This window comes from Dasypus novemcinctus, chromosome 15 (assembly GCF_030445035.2).
Source record: "Dasypus novemcinctus isolate mDasNov1 chromosome 15, mDasNov1.1.hap2, whole genome shotgun sequence".
Lineage (NCBI taxonomy): Eukaryota > Metazoa > Chordata > Mammalia > Cingulata > Dasypodidae > Dasypus > Dasypus novemcinctus.
Genome location: NC_080687.1, coordinates 43,717,968 through 43,735,990, shown reverse-complemented (window position 1 = coordinate 43,735,990; position 18,023 = coordinate 43,717,968). Strand labels below are relative to the sequence as shown.

The 18,023-nt window shown below is 36.3% G+C and overlaps 1 protein-coding gene across 4 annotated transcripts in view; it reads left to right on the top strand.

Moving 5' to 3' along the window:
- The window catches only part of GPC5 (glypican 5), a 1,751,919-nt gene that overhangs the window by 437,830 nt on the left and 1,296,066 nt on the right, over nt 1-18,023 (top strand). The gene's annotated exons all lie outside the window — the stretch shown is intronic.

Below are 18,023 nucleotides of genomic sequence, written 5' to 3'. Positions count from 1 at the left end.
GTATTACAGCTGCTAGAATAATTGTCATTGTTTTATTATATTTATCATTTAATGAAACTATTTTATTATTCCTAAATTAGAAATATATCCAAATGTTTCCTACATTATTTCTACTTCTTTTGATATACTTTCTAAAAAGCAAACCAAGACACTGGAAATGTCAGGGGAATTAATTGTTCTTGTCAAAAATAAAAATAACTCCAGACCACATTAACAACATAAAAGCTGAATTGATTGTTGTTAATCAGTAACTCATTCTTGATAGAAAAACCTTTAACATCTGCCAGCTCCTATATAAACAATAAAATAGGAAATTCTAATAAATACATGTTAATCATTGTTCAGTATCTTTATAAATGAATGCAGTAATCACAGTGACATTTCCTAACAAGGAGAATTCAGCCAGTCCACTTTTAGAAAGTGAAAATATGTGTCAGGGTAAAGTAGGACACATTGATTAACTACTTAATATACCATTGGCTTTACAAGGCTTGACAGAGGAGTATTTTCAAATGATAGTGCTTAAATAGAAAACACTATTGTACAATCCTGCATAGCAATTACAAATGCATTAGGAAACTTGACTGCTGTGCTTGGAATGCAGTCCAGGAGAACCGTGAAATATGGTTCCAATACCATCATTAGAATATGTGTGCACTGGGTGGAGGATTGAGTTGTCTGACATTGGCCACTGATAGTCATTGCAGTGACACTGGAAAAAGCAATGAGACAAAATATGATACAGTTCTGCATGCATCACCAGTGTCTGCAGGGAGCACTGTGAAGTGGGTCAGAATGTGATGTCCATTCCTTAATGAATCAGAGAAAGCATTCCATGATAAAATTGTGAGTGTTTAAGATGTGATTGGGTAATAGTAGACAGAAACTAATTTAAAATGGAAGCTTTGGTCAGAATAAGGATTTCAACAACCCTGCTTGTTAATCAACACATATTCACTTTACCTTTCAGAGAAACCTCATTAAATCCACTATAGGAAGGGAATCAATGGTACTTTATTAAAATTAGCAGCTGAAATTAGGGAAGGGGATCATCAAAACTGAAGGAAGTGTAATTTTTCTAAGGGGCAGGTTCTATCAAAGAAGGTTTACTCTTCTTAGATTCTGTATTAAGTGTCTGCAGAAGAAAAGTTCCCATAAAAACTACAAGTGAATCTTCCTTACAAGGCCAGACATTCCTTCCCATGGAAGGCTCACCAATGTTCTATGATCCTGAGCCCATTTAGAAAGAAGAGATATTAATTTTATGATTAATGCATCTTTTGGGAATCTGAATTGTGATTTTATCAGTAATTTGTCCTTAGCCTGCCTTGCTAACATATCAAAATATCATGCATATCAGTTGTTTTATTGGGCACTGAGTGAATTCAGAATAAAGGAAGGGTCACTGTAGGTTAGACTAGAATGCGTTTCTAGGGAACATTGGGAAATGAGCTGGGATTTGTAAGGTCTGTGGAGAAAGATTTATCTGACTGAAAGAGAATTATTATATTGGCACTTGAGAGAGAGATGGTGGACTCGATAGATACAGACCTTTAAATGCCATATAATCACTTTGGTTTGCTCTCAATGAATAAAAAAATATTTTGTATTTTGAGAAGTGAATGCAAATAGCAAGCTTTGGTAATTATACATCTATTAGTGTTCTGAAGAGAAAGATTAGTGTTGACTGTATTATAGTAATTGAGCGGATAGATGAGTTGACCAGGGTGATGGCCATAATACAAAAGATAAAAGAATCTGACAAAGTAGTATGAAACAAAGGAATGAAACAAGGCTCTAATGTTCTTATTGTCATATAGGCAGGAGTGGGAGATAAAAATCAGAAAAGAAGCTGATTTCATACTGTAGGAAGATCATAATATATTCTCGCTAATTAAAATAAGTCAATGAATGTCAGCTAGAAACAGTAGTGGCAGTAGCACCAACAGCTACTTATTACCAGTCATTGTGCTTCTTTCTCTGATCTGCTTCAATCAATAATTTTGAATGTACAGAACCTCATTTTTTGTTGGTTCCTGAAGTGATGCCCACTTGAGGGTATATTTTAAACTATGGAATATGAGATAACTTCTAGGAGGCTTTTTTAGAACTTCAGACAGTTATGATAAATGAAATAGCTTGACCTGACATTGCCAAAATGTTCCTTGTGTGATGAAACTGAGAGGATTGAAATAAAACCAAACAAAACTCTGTCCCTCCAGTACTCTCCTTTGGCAAAGCATATAGTCAGGCAATTTATAGGGTAACTAGTGTCCATATCATTTAGTATTACTTATTTATATTTGACAATGGTAAACTAACAAATTCCAAGAGGTGATCACAAAGAATAATTATATTTATCCTTTAAACATTTCAATGAGCTTTGCTTATGGCATGTAGGCATAATTAGTGCATTGGACAAGTTAACCATTATTAAATTGATTTTCATGAGCAGTATTTTGCTCTGGCTGGTATAATGAACATAAGCCTAACAAATTTTTTAATTGTCTTATTTTTCATGTCTACTAATTTTTCTGTATACCAAGATCTCAGTTGTCTTACATAATGTTCTTACAGTTATTAGAGGCAATGAAGGTTTTCATGGGAATTGAGTAATCCTGCATTTAGGGCTATAACATAATTTAATGAAAAGAGAATCTTTATTTCCACTGAAAAAGGAATTATTTATAATGTCTTATAAGAGAAAGTTATTCAGGTAAATAAATATTATTCTATGACTGATTACCTGTTCATAACTTCTACACTGACCAAATTGATCAAATAACTACCAATCTTCCATTGACTGTTTCTTAGCTGTTCCTTGGTTCCTTTTAGGAGATTATATTTATTTATTTATTTGTTTGTTTTTAAAAATTTTTTGTGACCATTTATTTTTTATTGTATTTTTTTGAAGATTCATAAATCATAAAAAATATGAGAGGTTCCCACATACCCTACACTGCCCGCCACCCCACTCTTCCCATCTTGACAACCTCCTTTCTCATTGCGGCACGTCCATTGCATTTGATGAATACATCTTGAAGCACTGCTGCACTTCATGTATTATAGTTTACATTGTAGTTTATACTCTCCCCCAGTACATTCAGTGGGTTTTAGCAGGCTATAAAATGTCCAGCATCTGTCCCTGCAATATCATTTAGGACAACTAATGCCCCCACATCACATCTTTTCTTCCCTCTCCCTGCCGTCAGAAACTATCTTGGCCACTTTCTCCACATCAATGCTACAATATCTTCCATTACTAGTCACAAGAGTTCTATAATAGAATACCGGTAAGTCCACTCTAATTCATATTTTATTCCTCCATCTGTGGACCCTGGGATGGTGATGTCCACTTCACCTCTATACTGAGAGGGGGCTTAGCTCCCACATGGTTTGATGGATGCGATTCTCCTGCTTGGAGTTGCAGGCACTCTCAGTTCCCTGGTGTGGTGGTTGACCATCTTCACCTCCCTATTAGCTGACCTGGGTAAGTCCAACAAACTGGAGATTAGGAGCTGTAACTCTGCTGAGCCTCAGGGCCCAGCTGGCACATGGCCAGTCTGGAGATTCAAGTCTCTGGGTATACACGAATGCCAGTGCCAATCATAGGTTCAGTAAAGTGACAGAAGAGGCATGTGTAGAAAGGTCACATCTGACTCCAACCACATCACACTCAGGAGCACAAATTCCAAAGTGGGGCTCACTGACAAGGCAATGAATTCCAGAGCCAACTGCTATGACCGTGGAGCCTGTGAGTCTCCATATACCTCAGGAGCACCAGTACCTGGGGTTGTATCTACTTTGGCTGTCTCTGGGACCCTTCTGAGGCATGCATAAGAGCAACCCCTCTGATGACCTCTCGACTCTTTTTTAAAGACTCTTAGCCATATAAACTCATTTGCCTTTACCTTTTCCCCCTTTTATTCAAGGTCTTTTTCTACTTGCATCACCAGTTGGTGATTAGCAGTAATTCCTTGGTGTCAGGTAGGGTTCATCCCCTGAAGTCTTGTCCCAGGCTGGAGGGAAGGTAATGCATTTACATGCTGAGTTAGGCTTAGAGAGTGGTCACATATGAGCAACATGGAGCCTTTCAGGAGATAACTCTTAGGCACCCTGCAGCTCTAGGCCTACTTCAAATTTCAGGCACACAGGCTCATAAGCATAGTCATCAGTATCAAAGGGCTCATCATTGGACCATCCTTCTTCACTGGTCTTTGCCCTTTCACATGGGGGATTGTTGCTATTCCATTGGGGAATGTGACAGAGCTCCCCTGGCTAGGAATTCAGCACTCCCTCAGTTGTCATGTGTAACTGTAACTACTATGAAAATACCCAATGAATATCTGAACATTTTTATATACCCTATATACATGCCCTGGAGAACTCCCTCCCAACTATGTGTCCCCCATCAATAAACCTCATTCTGGAAAACAGTTTGACAGTTTCTCAAAAAACTAGCTATAGATTTGACATATGGCCCAGAAGTTCCACTGCTGGGTATATACCCAGAAGAACTGAAAACAAGGACACAAACTGATATATGCACATCAATGTTCATAGTGGCATTATTCACTATTGCCAAAAGTTGGAATCAACCCAAATGTCTATCAACAGATGAATGGGTAAACAAAATGTGGTATATACAGACAGTGCAATACTACTCAGCTATAAGATGGAATACAGTACAAACACATGGGATAACATGGATGAATCTTGATGACCCTATGTTGAGTGAAGCAAGCCAGGCATGAAGGACAAATGCTACATGACCTCTCTGATATGAAATAAACAAACCAAGTTGTCTGAGAGCTAGAGACTGAATGATAGGCTTACAAGAAATTGTAGGGGAGAGGAAGGTTGTGAGCTGATGCTTATATGGGTGAAATCTATGATAAATTGTAGGTAAATATTTGTACAGGGAAGGGATAAGATGGGGACATAGGATACTATTGGGTGGGGCTTTGCAGGCTTGAGGGGGACTAGGGTTGGGTGGATGGGTCAGATGGCCCAAGGAATTTGGGGGAGGGCTGGGGGAACAGTTGAACAAGGGAGATTATCGGGTATGTAGTTGAAACTATAATGTTGAGAAAACTTTTTAGAAAATATAATAAGGAAGGATTACCTGTTTAAGGAGCTAAGGTGGGGGGGCATCTGGCACAGGGACAGGCTTCTATGGAGTTTGTGAGTGCTCATCTTTTTAAAAAAATTTTATTTATTTCTCTCGCCCTATATGGTAGGCGAACACTCTGTCAGTTGAGCCACATCCACTTCCCTGCTTATCTTTTCATAGTGTGTTATATCCTTGGGTGGAGAACCATACAATGAGTGGGAAGGTGTACCCACATCCTGGGGAGACCTGATGTTCTTTTTTTTTTTTTTTCCAAATTCTACTCAATTTATTCATTTTTAAAAAAGATATTACATTAAAAAAATATGAGGTCCTCATTGGCCCCCCCCCACCACTCCCCCCACAATAACACTCTCCCCCATCATCATGTCACATCCATTGCGTCTGGTGAGCACATCTCCAGGCATCGCTGCACCCCATGTCCCGTGTTCCACACCATAGCCCACACTTTCCCACGTTCCATCCAGTGGGCCATGGGAGGACATACACCATCCGGCAATTGTCCCTGGGGCATCACCCAGGACAACTCCAAGTCCCGAGAATGCCTCCACATCTCTTCTCTTCCTCCCCTTCCCCACACCCAGCAGCCACCATGGCCACTTTTTCCACATCAATGCCACATTTTCTCGATTATTAACCACAGTAGTTCATGAATAGAATATCATTAAGTCCACTCTGATCCTTACTGTATTCCTCCTTCCTGTGGACCTTGGCTTGGTTGTGTCCATTCCACATCTATGTCAAGAGGGGGTTTAGATTCCACATGGATATTGGATGCAATCCTCCTGCTTTCAGTTGTAGACACTCTAGGCTCCATGGTGTGGTGGTTGACATTCTTCAACTCCATGTTAGCTGAGTGGAGTAAGTCCAATAAATAAGAGTGTAGGAGCTGAAGTCTGTTGAGGTCAGGGCCTGGCTATCATATTGTCAGTCCAGAGATTTAAATCCCCTAGATATATCTTAAGCCCCAACACCAACTACAATTCCAGTAAAGTAGCATGAAAGGCTTGTGAAAAGAGATCCCATCTGAGTCCAGCTCCATCACGCAGAAACACCAGCTCCAAAGAAGCTGATGTTCTTAATCAGAGGAGATTGTGTCTCTTGAGAGACTTGGTGACTCCCAATGGGGAAGGATAGTCTAGTATATCAAGTCCTCAGCATTGATGCAAGTATCTGTGAATTGGGTCCTTCAAACAGTGAAGCTTGGTTGTCACTGTGAGCCATGAGGGGAGGGGGAGAGGAATAGAATATATGGAAGCAGGGTAACTGGAGGGCAATGGAAGTGATCCACAAGATCATGAAATGGTGGATATAGAACATGTTAAATTTCAACAAAAATGTATAAAAGTCTATAGGCTAAAATGTAAACCAAAATGTAAGCCATAATGTAACTAAAAATTTAGAAAATTGTACAGTCTAAAATATAAACCATAAGGAGATCATATTTAAAACTGCTCAGAGGAAGCAGAAGAACTCACTCATCTTTCTGAATAGAAGGAGTAGGAGATGGGAACAATTAGAGAACTTCCAAGGGAGGTGGTGTGTGGAATAAGCTCCTCTGCCATCAAACCAGTACAGGAAATAAGACACAGAGAAGGGCAGCCTTTACTCTTTGTCATTTATTTTTTAAGTTACACATCACTCCATGAGACTTCTTGATCTAAGAGGGTTTAGCACCTGCCTATATTAAGTTCTCAATTAATATTTGTTCATTGAGTAAAGACAGAAGTGGTAGTTGTTAGTCCATGATAACCAAAAGAAGACCTAGCATCATCAATGTAATAATATATACTTGCATCCTTGCCTTTTCCTTTCCTTTATTGACTTAGAAACAACAAAATAAAATCAATTCTTTTAATAGACAGGTATCTCAGGCTAAAATTTCTTCGCTTACAACACAAGCCAGAAAATGTTTTAAATTAATTGTAGTAGATGTTGTACCTTTCACTTTGTGACTGAGCCTATATAAATATCCATAGACTTAGTTTATATGAAAAGCAGAACTCAACTACACGTGTGGTTTCAAATAATTGAAGCTACATGGGAAAGCAACAATAATTACGTAAGTTCAAATTGAGTAAAGGTTTTGTTTTCTTCTTGGAAATGAATATTTTGGTAATTTCAGTTTTAATAGATGGGTCGTTATAGTTGACATTTTTGGACATTAGCTTGAAACAAGGGAATAAATATTAGGAAACTAAATCATAGACATTCCTGCAGAATTAAGATTGGTTTATATTTTTCTAGCTGTCTCAATTGCTTGTCCACATATAATAGAAAAACTTGCATTTTATAATTGTAGAAAAAAATAGAAAAATAATTTTCATCAAATAACTAAAGGTTTATACACTTATGCATCTTCCTCCCTCCTTTCCTCCTTCCTCTTCTCTCTGTCCTTTTCTTTTTTCCTTCTTTTCTTCATGTCTTCTTTTCTTCTTTCCTTTCTTTCTTCTCCACTTTCATATGACTGTGTTATAATATGATGGTCATCAATAGAATATCATCCTCAAATATATGAGAATAATAATACTCTAAAATGAGCTATTTTCTCTACAAAAAGAAAACCAAAACACCCAAAACAAATGCTTATTTAAATTAGAAAAATGTGAACCAGCTTCTTGAAAAAGTTCTAGGATAGATAGCAAAATAAGTGATCATGTTTCCCATAAAGAAAATAAAATAGTTACCCGGCTTAAGTTTGATTGTGAATGTTTGGAAATGGATAGAGATGGTGATAACACATGATTGTGAGTATAATTAACTGTGCTGATTTATGGATATGATTGTGGTTGAAAGGGGAAGTTTAAGGCCATATACGTCAATAGAAGAAAAGCTAGAGGATAAACTTAGGGCTTTATAACACCGTGAACCTGGTTATGGATAAATGTGGTTAACAGTACAAATACAAGAATGTTCTTCAATCAACTAGAACAAACACATATACATCTTTATTACAAGGTATTAATAATATGGCGGTATATGGGAAAACATAGCTAATGTAAATTGTGGACTATAATTAACAGTAATATTGTAATATTCTTTCATCAATTGTAACAAAGGTACTATACCAATGCTAAGGGTCGATAACAAGGGGCGGTTATAAGGGGCATGAGATTTTTCTTTGTGGAATAATGAAACTGTTCTAAAATTGATTGTGGTGGAGAGTGCAAAACTCTGTGTGCACTGAGTGCTAGTAATTGTACAGTTTGGATGAATTGTATAGCGTGTGAATAAAACACTTAAAAGAAAAAAAATAATGCTGTACTTGAATTAAGCCTAAGGAGATCAGGTATTTATATTTTTCTTCTTTTCTTCCGTTAACTATAATGACATACTTTTTTCCGTGGGGGGAGGGTAGAAAATAAAATACCAAAAACTTTCCAAAAAATTTCCACCCTCTGGCTCCTCTGCTTTGCTGGCTATACTTAAATGTGTGCTCAGACTTCTTATTGGGTAAGCTGGCACTGGTAATATTGGGAAAGGGAATCTGAGGGCAGAGCAGATCAGTTAGACAGACATTTGTTGAGCACCTGCTGTGGGCCAGAAGCTGGTGCTGTGGACACCGTAGTCCCTGCTCCCAAAAAGCTCACAGTTGATTGTGGGAGACTGAGAAATGAACACAGAATGAACATACAACTTAAAAAGTGCCTCCATGGAGGAATGGCCTCATATGAAGTTTCAAATGGGGAAGAGTTTCTGTATTAGTGACAAGTCTATCCCTTGGAATTTTTCCTGGCAGGCTGACACAAAGACAATTAGACTTTTTCTTATCCCAGAAATTATATTTTGATTTTTTAATCTTTATTTTTAGAGAAGTTTTAGGTTTACAAAAAATCGAGAAGACAGTACACAAGCTTCCCATATATGTATACCCTCTCCTCACATAGTTTCCCCTATCATTAAAATCTTGCATTAATGTGGTACCCTTATTACAATTAATAAATCAATATTGAGACATTATTATTATCTAAAATCCTTAATTTACATCTGAGTTCACTCTTTATGTGTACAGTTTTATGGGTTTTGACAGATGCATGATGCTATGTATCCATCATCTGTATCCATCATCACAGTACCAAAAGAATGAGTTTCACTGTCCTAAAAATGCCAAGTTCTGCCTATTCATTTGACCCTACTTTTCCCCAAGCACTGACCTTTTTACTGTTTCTGTAGCTTTGCCTTTTCTAGAATGTCATATAATTGGAATCATGCAGTATGATTTCAGACTGGCTTCTTTCACTCAACAATATGACTTTATGGTTTCTTCATGTCTTGTCATGGCTCAATAGCTCATTTCTTTATATTTTGAATAATAATGCACCACAGTTCATTTATTGATTCACCTATGGCAGGCATCTTGATTGCTTCTACTTTTTGGCAATTGTGAATAAAGTTTCGATAAACAATCATGTACGTTTTTATGTGGATAGCAGTTTTTAACTCATTTAGATAAATATACAGGAGCATTATTGCAGGATCATATGGTAAAACTATGTTTAGCTTTGTAAGAAACTGCCAAAGTCTCTTCCAAAGGGACCGTGCCATTTTGCATCCCTACCAGCTATGAATGGTAGTTCCTGTTGCTCCATATCCTCACCAGCATTTTGGTGTGGTGTAAGCATTTCGAATGTAGTCATTCTAATAAGTATGTAGTGGTATCTCATTGTTTTAATTTTCAGATTTCTCATAATGTACATAATGAGCATATTTTAATATGCTTATTTATCACTTATATATCTTCTTTGGTGAGATGCCTGTTCAGATCTTTTGCCCATTTTTAATTTGAGTTATTTATTTTCTTATCGTTGAGTTTTAAGTGCTTTTTTTTTTTTTGGTATATTTTGGTTCCAAGACCTTTATCAGATAGGTGTTTTGCAAATATTTTCTCCCTATGTGTAGCTTGTCTTCCCATGATCTTAACAATGTCCTTCATAGAGCAGAAGTTTCAAATTTTAATGAAGTTCAACTTATAGGTTTTCCTTTCATGGATCATGCTCTTGATGTGGTTTCTAAAAAGTAATCACCAAACCCATGATCACCTAGAATGTCTCTTATGCTATCTTCTAGAAGTTGTATAGTTTTATGTTTTACATTTAGGTCTATGACCCATTTTGAGTTAATTTTTGGGAAAGCTCTAAGATCTGTGTCTAGATTCTCTTTTTATTTAGCATGTGGATATCCAGTTGTTGTGGCATCAGTTGCTGAAAGAGCAATCTGATTTTTACATTTTTCTTCCTCTCAATAATGAGACTGAATTCTAGGATTACTTGTGAAGAAATAAAATTAGTTCACATTAAATAACACAATCATAACATTTTATTCCACAGATTATAATTCTCCAAGGAATAACTCCATCAGCCTTGAGATCATAGTATTATACAAGTATAAATATGATATATGCACCTGTTATGGGGAGAATAACTGATAGATAGCATATGTAGTAGTTTGATATTATTTGTGAATTCCAAAAGAGATTTTGATTATGTTTGTAAACTGATCCATTCCTCTGGGCATGATAACCCTTTGGTTGTATCATATTCAGCTGAGACATCTAATTAAATTATATTAAGATTAGGGCTTTGATTCAACCCTTAGAGTGCAACTCAGCTGTGAGTCCCCACCTTGTTGGAGGACTAATAAAACAGACTCACATGTAAGCAGACACATAGAGAAACACACATATAGAGGATCCTGTGGCCCTGGAAAGAGAGATGAGCCTGATAGTCTATAGCTAACCTTGTGAAGAGAGCAGAGCAGCTGAGCCTGGAAAGTAATGAGTCCTGGGGACAGAGACAAGGCTTATGCCACCCTAGAGCTAAGATGTGAAGAATCTGGGACCACAGAGCCTTAAGAGGAACAATGAAGGCTGAATGCTCACTGACATCGCCTGGCTCTTGCTGCACATGTGGCCAATAATTTTGGGTGAGAAAGCACCTCTTACAGCACCTGGAGGTAGACTCTTTAGAGCCTTGTGACTGTAAGCTTCCACCCAAATAAATATCCTTTATAAAAACCAAAAGAATTCTGGTGCTTTGCCTCAGGACCCCTTTTGGCTGAATAGTACAGCATGTATGAGTGGCATTCATGACATTTTATTTGGTTAATTAACAAAAATTTGTACACTATTTGCTAGGCAGTATTCACTATCCTTTAAAAATTAATTTTACACTAATATTGACTGCATGAAATACTTGCTGTTATATAACTGCTATTTTACAAATGAGGACGCAGTCTCAGAAAAGTTAAAGAATTTATTCGAAGTCCAAGTGGTAAGTAGCAAAGCCAGAACTGGAAATGATACAATGACAGTGTGAGTGTATATTTTGAGCCCTACACTACTACATCTTTATGTAAGGTTGATGCTACCAGTGCTTCATCTTTGGGCACAAAATTTCTTTTAACATATAAATAAAATGTGTTAAACTTTTATACAACATATTATAATCAGCTCAGTACCCAGAACAAGATTTTTAAGAATTCCCAGAGATTTTATGTTCAGGTTACCACTTCCAGCTCCAGGTTCAAACTCCTCTTAACATCTTGCGCTTGCTTGCTGCCTTCCTTCCTTTGAATATTGCCTTTACTTCAGTGCCCAAGTTTTGTTGCAGGGAAGTTAAGATTTTCATCTTCGAATCCTTCAGTCCACCACAAATCTACTATTCCTGTATATAACAGAGCTTTGCTAAAATTTTGCAAGTAGTAGAACAGTTGGGTTAATAATAGTACAAAAGAGAGCTTCTGTTTCTAAAAATTTGCCAATCATTTCTGTTGAAGGAAATTTATTGCCAACTCCTTTCATACCCTTCTTTAACTTCCTGCCATATTGCCAGCACCTTTCTACATATTACTTTCTGTGTGTGACAGGCAAGGGTCACACAATATTCCTACCCTTATTTTATGCTAAACAACTTTTCTAATCTTTATTCCACATTATTTCCATCAAGACAGGTCCAGTGGACCATGCCCTTCACAATAAAAAAAGACCTGTTTGTGTTGGTTTTTCCTACACTTTTTTCCCCAAGAATTGTTTTCCATTATATTAAAAAAATGATGTCAAGTAGAAAATTAAACGTGCACACGCTTGCTTACTACTCTCCTATTGGGCATATGGGAGATCAAAGTGGAATAAAAGAAAAGGTGTTCCCTAAATATTCTAAGCATAATTAAAATTACAATAAGTATGCTGATTTAACAGAAAAACCCAAATATATCTTTGATAGATTGAGTTCACTAATCTTGACATGATTATAACTTAAGAAATATATTAAATATGTATGTACTGTTATATATTAACAGCTAAAATGGTTGGATTTATTTTTAAAATAACCACAATAAGAACATTCATTTTTTATTTATTAAGCAGTTTTTTTGAGATATATTCACATATCATATGATCTATCCAAAGTGTATAAACAGTAGCTTTTAGTGTAATCACAAGGTTGTACATTCATCCTCTCAAAAATTTTTGGAGTAATGAAATTGTTCTAAAATGTTCAATTTCTTGATCAAGCAGCAATTATTATCTGTGTTTTGTGTTGCAGGCCTTCTGCATAGAAGCAGGAATACATAATAAATAAAGTAGTCCTTGATCTGTACTCATAGTGGGGCATATAGGAATATTAGCAAATCATTATAAAATACTGCAATATGTGTCATGTACAAAATGATATGAGCACAGTGGTGTAAAATAGTACAGTATACAGTTAATTCAGCCTGATTGAGTCTGGGAAATGTGATGTATAAGATGGCATATGTTCTTAAGGATGAATATAAGCGTTCTAGGATGTAAAGAACAGGTGATGAAAGGGAATGTGTGGAGGCTTGGAAGAGCAAAACATCATCACGTTTCTGTATTTTAAGCATCAGGAGTCTGTATAATGGAAGTAGAGAGGCCGGGTGGCAAAAGAGGGAAGATTGGATAAGATGAGAGTGGTAAAATGGGATAGGCCACAAGAGAAAGAAACTTGTATATTTCACTCAAGGGTCATTAGACTTTTAGAAACACCAGGGCCAGTTTTTCCTAAAGGATGCACTTGAACCTCCTGTATTTAGATTCCTCTAGTAAGTTTGCTAAAAATGCAGATTCTACTCCAGACCTACTATGGCAGACTGTATTGTGTACCGCAGGAAAAAAAAAATTCTTAATCTTTTCCCTATTGCTGTGGGTATAAACCCATTGTAAATAGGACCTTTCAAAGATGTTTTTAATTAAAGTGTGACCAACTGAATCAAAATGGGTCTTAATCCTATTACTAGAGACCTTATTTTAAAAATACCATGGGGAGGAGTAGGATACAGAAGTTAGCAGAGCCTGGAAGAGAAAGGAGAGGACATCGTCAGGTGCACTGACATGTGATGGTAAATCAAGGCCCCAAGGATCACCAGCCACCAGTTCCAGAACTCCCCAGGCTTCTGGAAGAAAGCACTGGAAACATTGCTTTGCTGATGCCTTGATTTTGAACTTCCCCCAACCTCAAAACTGTGAGCCAAAAAATTCCTGTTATTTGAGCCATCCCATGGTGTGGTATTTGTCCTAATAGCCTGGAAACTAAAACACTTACTGAATCTGAATATCTTGGTGTGAATTGGAAACCAGAAATTACTCTTATGCATATTAGGATTTGAGAAACTTTGATATGGGAGACTTAGGCAATGGGAAACTTAGACTATTTTATATCAGGTACTACAGAGAAAGATATTGTATTTTGTATATGTATTTAGAAACAATAAAAGAGTGCTTTCATAGAATACTGTATACTACTGAGAGTACTTTAACTAAATGAAACTATATGATGTATCTACTAAAATACCATTGGTGAAAGTTTATCAAGTATTTTTTAAAAAAGTTTATTCCCTCTCTGATGTACAATGGATCCTGTCAGAATAATGTAATCATTTTGGAATATTAAAACAGTCTCCCTGCTTTGAGGATACTAAGATTTTCTTAACTATACTGAGGCTTTTCCAAATGCTTTGCCACTAATTATATGTGGGGGGAAATGTGTCTTTATTTAAACTACCAAGCTAGTTTTAACTTTCATCCAGAGAAAGGTTTTAGTAATAAGCTGTTATTTTGCATGGCTATAGTGGTAAGTGAACTCCATGGCCCTTGACTTCCTGAAGGTTATGTGAGGTTGGTAGAGGGGAAGCAGTCTCTGTGGCTGTTGATGGAATCAAGAGCACAATCTGTATGCTTGTTTGCAACACTTCATTCTATATGGACAGGGCATAGCTTGCTTGTGTGAGTGTGGAATCTGAATTAAAATTGAAATGGGAAAACAAAATGAGGTGCCTTAATTCCAAGTGTAAACTGTAACAAAAACAAAATAGGAAAAGCTGTTGAACTAAATAATGTGAATGATTGCACTGGAGACCATTGTAAAAAGATTTGAGAAGCATTACAAAATTAAAGAAAATATACTGAGATTCATAAGTAGGAGTGCAATATAGAAGAATTATGACTCAGTCCTTCCATTATGGCTCCACATTGATTAGTGCCTTCCTAAATGATGGATTCTGCTCTTTAATGCTTTTCAAATGTATGGCTATACCTCCACACAGAAGATAGTATTCAGCTAATATCAATTTTCAATACAGCAAATTTTAAAAAGAAAAAATAAAGATTTGAATTCCAGATTGATGGCATTTTGGCACAATATCTACAAGGCAATGTTTTGAATATAGTACAAAGTGAAAGCAGGACACTGATAGCAGTTATAGAACATCTTTGTCTGAAGGTTTGTTTATATTTGTTTTATTTTTAATAGAAGAGTGCCTCAAGTCCTGGAGCTGGTTGATGGGGCATTTGGCAGATGAATTTGACAGTTAATTACAACTGTCAAAGTCTTTTCCTGATACTCCTCTTTGATCTTGTTTTGCAAAATTGCAGTGATAAGTTTTTCTACTCTTATTTTAGAAACCTTTCTAAAGAAGGGCAACAATTCTTTTGAATTAATATATGTTCATAAGGAAAATCCATATTGTTTCTAAAGTCATATATTTGAAATCATAATTATTTAAAATTTGGATTTCTAAGAGTCATATCTTTGGAAGCACAGTATTCTTTATATTTACATTTCTAAGCTAATTAGAAAAGAGCTGCTAGCATCCCCTAGATAAATCACATAATTGTTACCCCCTATTCTTTCTGCTTTTGACTCCATTAGTGTTGGAGTACTTTCTGATACCATCTATGAAAATTGAAATGAATGTTGTAGTAAAGCAGACTCTTCTTCAGCTGATTGATTTTACACCTTATAAACCATTCCAGTTATCAGAAAACATTGCAATTTTTCCTCTTGCTATTTGGAAAGAATGCAATGGGTCTAAAAGATTGCTGACCTTCTGTGGGAGGTTTCTCTCTTGACAAGACAGAAACAGTATATTTGTTAAACTGTCTATAACTTTGGAGTGAATACTTTCAATTCATTTTTTTTTTCTGTTTTCTGTTTTGTAACTATAGGAAGCACTCAGACAAGACATTTGGCAATAGATTTGGCAGCTCTGCAGCACTGTGGTCAGGATGTTCTAAATGAAGAGATCCTAGAATGGAATTAAAACCATGGGTTTTAGTTCTCTTATATTAGAACTCATCAATATTTTGTTTCAGTATGAATTTGTGTAATGAATTGAAGCATATTACAATGTTGTCCAGTGAAATGTCTTAGCTATTAGTATAGAGCTAGTGGAAAACACAAATGTATTTTTAACACTATACTATAGGAAAAAATCCCAGGGTTCATGAGATGAGGAAGGTATAAGAGGCTATGATGCATACTTATCTATCACTATTGGGGGAAAAAAATCTACGAAACTTTTGCAGCTCCAGAATAGGGTATAAATTAATGACAACTCTTAAAATAGCAAAGAAGATCAATGACTTGCAGTGATTTCACATAATAAGAAAAGTAAATGTAGTGAAATGTGCTGATAAAGGAAATTACTATATAGAGAGGATGTTAACAGTTTTAGCTGAAGACCATTTACTTTAGTACATTTGAAGATTACTCTAGAACATTTGTGCATTGTATGCAACTGGCTTTAAATGGAAAGTCAAGGTTGTAGGATATCATGTAATTCAAGGGAATATAAAAACAATTGATTATTTTAGAATGCCATGTGCTATTTAATAAAATGGCTTTTCTTGTATCTGAATATCCTTTCAGTCATGTTTTAGATACCCTATAATGCAAATTGAGTTGTGTTGGTTTGCACAGGACTATGGAGTTTGAATTCAGGTCTGGAATGAGCATTGTATTTAAATAAAAAGATGAAAAGTGAGATGAAAATATTTAGAATGCTCAGTATTGGAGTAAAGAATGAATGAGCTGAGGAACTAGTGAGAGCTTTTTTAATAATTCGTGTTGGATGAGTTAGATTTTAGGGCAGTATCTGACAATGAGAAAAGATTAAAAGAAAGAAAATAATCAACAGCTCTTAATGACTAATTCAATATAAGAAATAAAACTCCCAGGAATTTGAGTCTAGATGCTCACAGAACTAATCCTAATATATAAAATAAGGAAGTAAGAAAGATGTTGAGAAAAGTTGAGGGGAATAGCTGGCAAAAGGACATTTGAATTGATGGGTTAAATATGGAAAAATGATTAGATTACAGAGAAGATATTTTTGCTTTAGTAGCAATTCTCAAAGTGTGACCTGGGATTCCTGAGACCTATTCAAGGTATCTGTGAGGTCAAAACTATTTTCATAGTAATACATGCCTTTTTCTCTATATTTTTAAAGAAAAGAATAATCTCAGTAGCTGATTGGATTTCTCACCTAGGCTTAATTTGCTAAATTAACAGTGATCATTATAAAATTTATTCAGTCATGTAAGTAAAGTGTTTCTTTTTTTGTTTTAAATATATTCCAAATGGCTCATTTCCAACTAGTTTAAATAGGCTTTCTTCCTATTCAAAGAGAGAGAAAGTATGTAATAATGGTCCAGAACCCAGACTCTGGATCAGACAGCCTGAATTCATAAACAGATTCTTCCACCTTAGTGGAGCAAATCATTTACACTCTCAGTGCCTTAGCTTTGTCATCTGTAAAATGAGAATGTTGATGACATTGTTATATTTGATGATGTTAATAATGATTAAGATAGCAGTCATACCATGCATTAGAGAATCTAGTGAGTTGATTTACCAAAAGGACGTAATGAAATATTTAGCACATGGCAAGAACATAGAAGTTAGGGATTGTTATTTTTTATTCCTTAGTATATACTGAACACTTTCTACCTGCAGGCACTTTGCAAATACATACAATGTACAAATTCATTTGATTCTCACAGCCATTCTATGAGATAGTTATCATTGATATCCCTATTTTCCAATGAGGTTAAATGAGGTATAGGGAAGTTAGTAAACTTGCAGTTGGACAACTAGCATTTAAATGCGGACTTAGCCCAGTGGTTAGGGCATCCATCTACCACATGGGAGGTCCGCGGTTCCAACCCCAGGCCTCCTTGACCCGTGTGGAGCTGGCCCATGCACAGTGCTGATGAGCTCAAGGAGTGCCCTGCCACGCAGGGGTGTTCCCCGAGTAGGGGAGCCCCACGCGCAAGGAGTGTGCCCTGAAGGAGAGCCGCCCAGCGTGAAAGAAAGTGCAGCCTGCCCGGAAATGACGCCGCACACACGAAGAGCTTACAAAGCAAGATGATGCAAGGAAAAGAAACACAGATTCCCATGCCACTGACGATAACAAAAGCTGACAAAGAAGGCGCAGCAAATAGACACAGAACAGACAACCGGGGTGGGGGGAGGGGAAGGGGAGAGAAATAAATTTAAATAAATCTTAAAAAAAAATAAATGGAGTGAATTTGAAACTTATCTTGTCAGAATACATTGAGGTTTCTTGTGGGCCAAAAGTTGAGGTACATGATCCT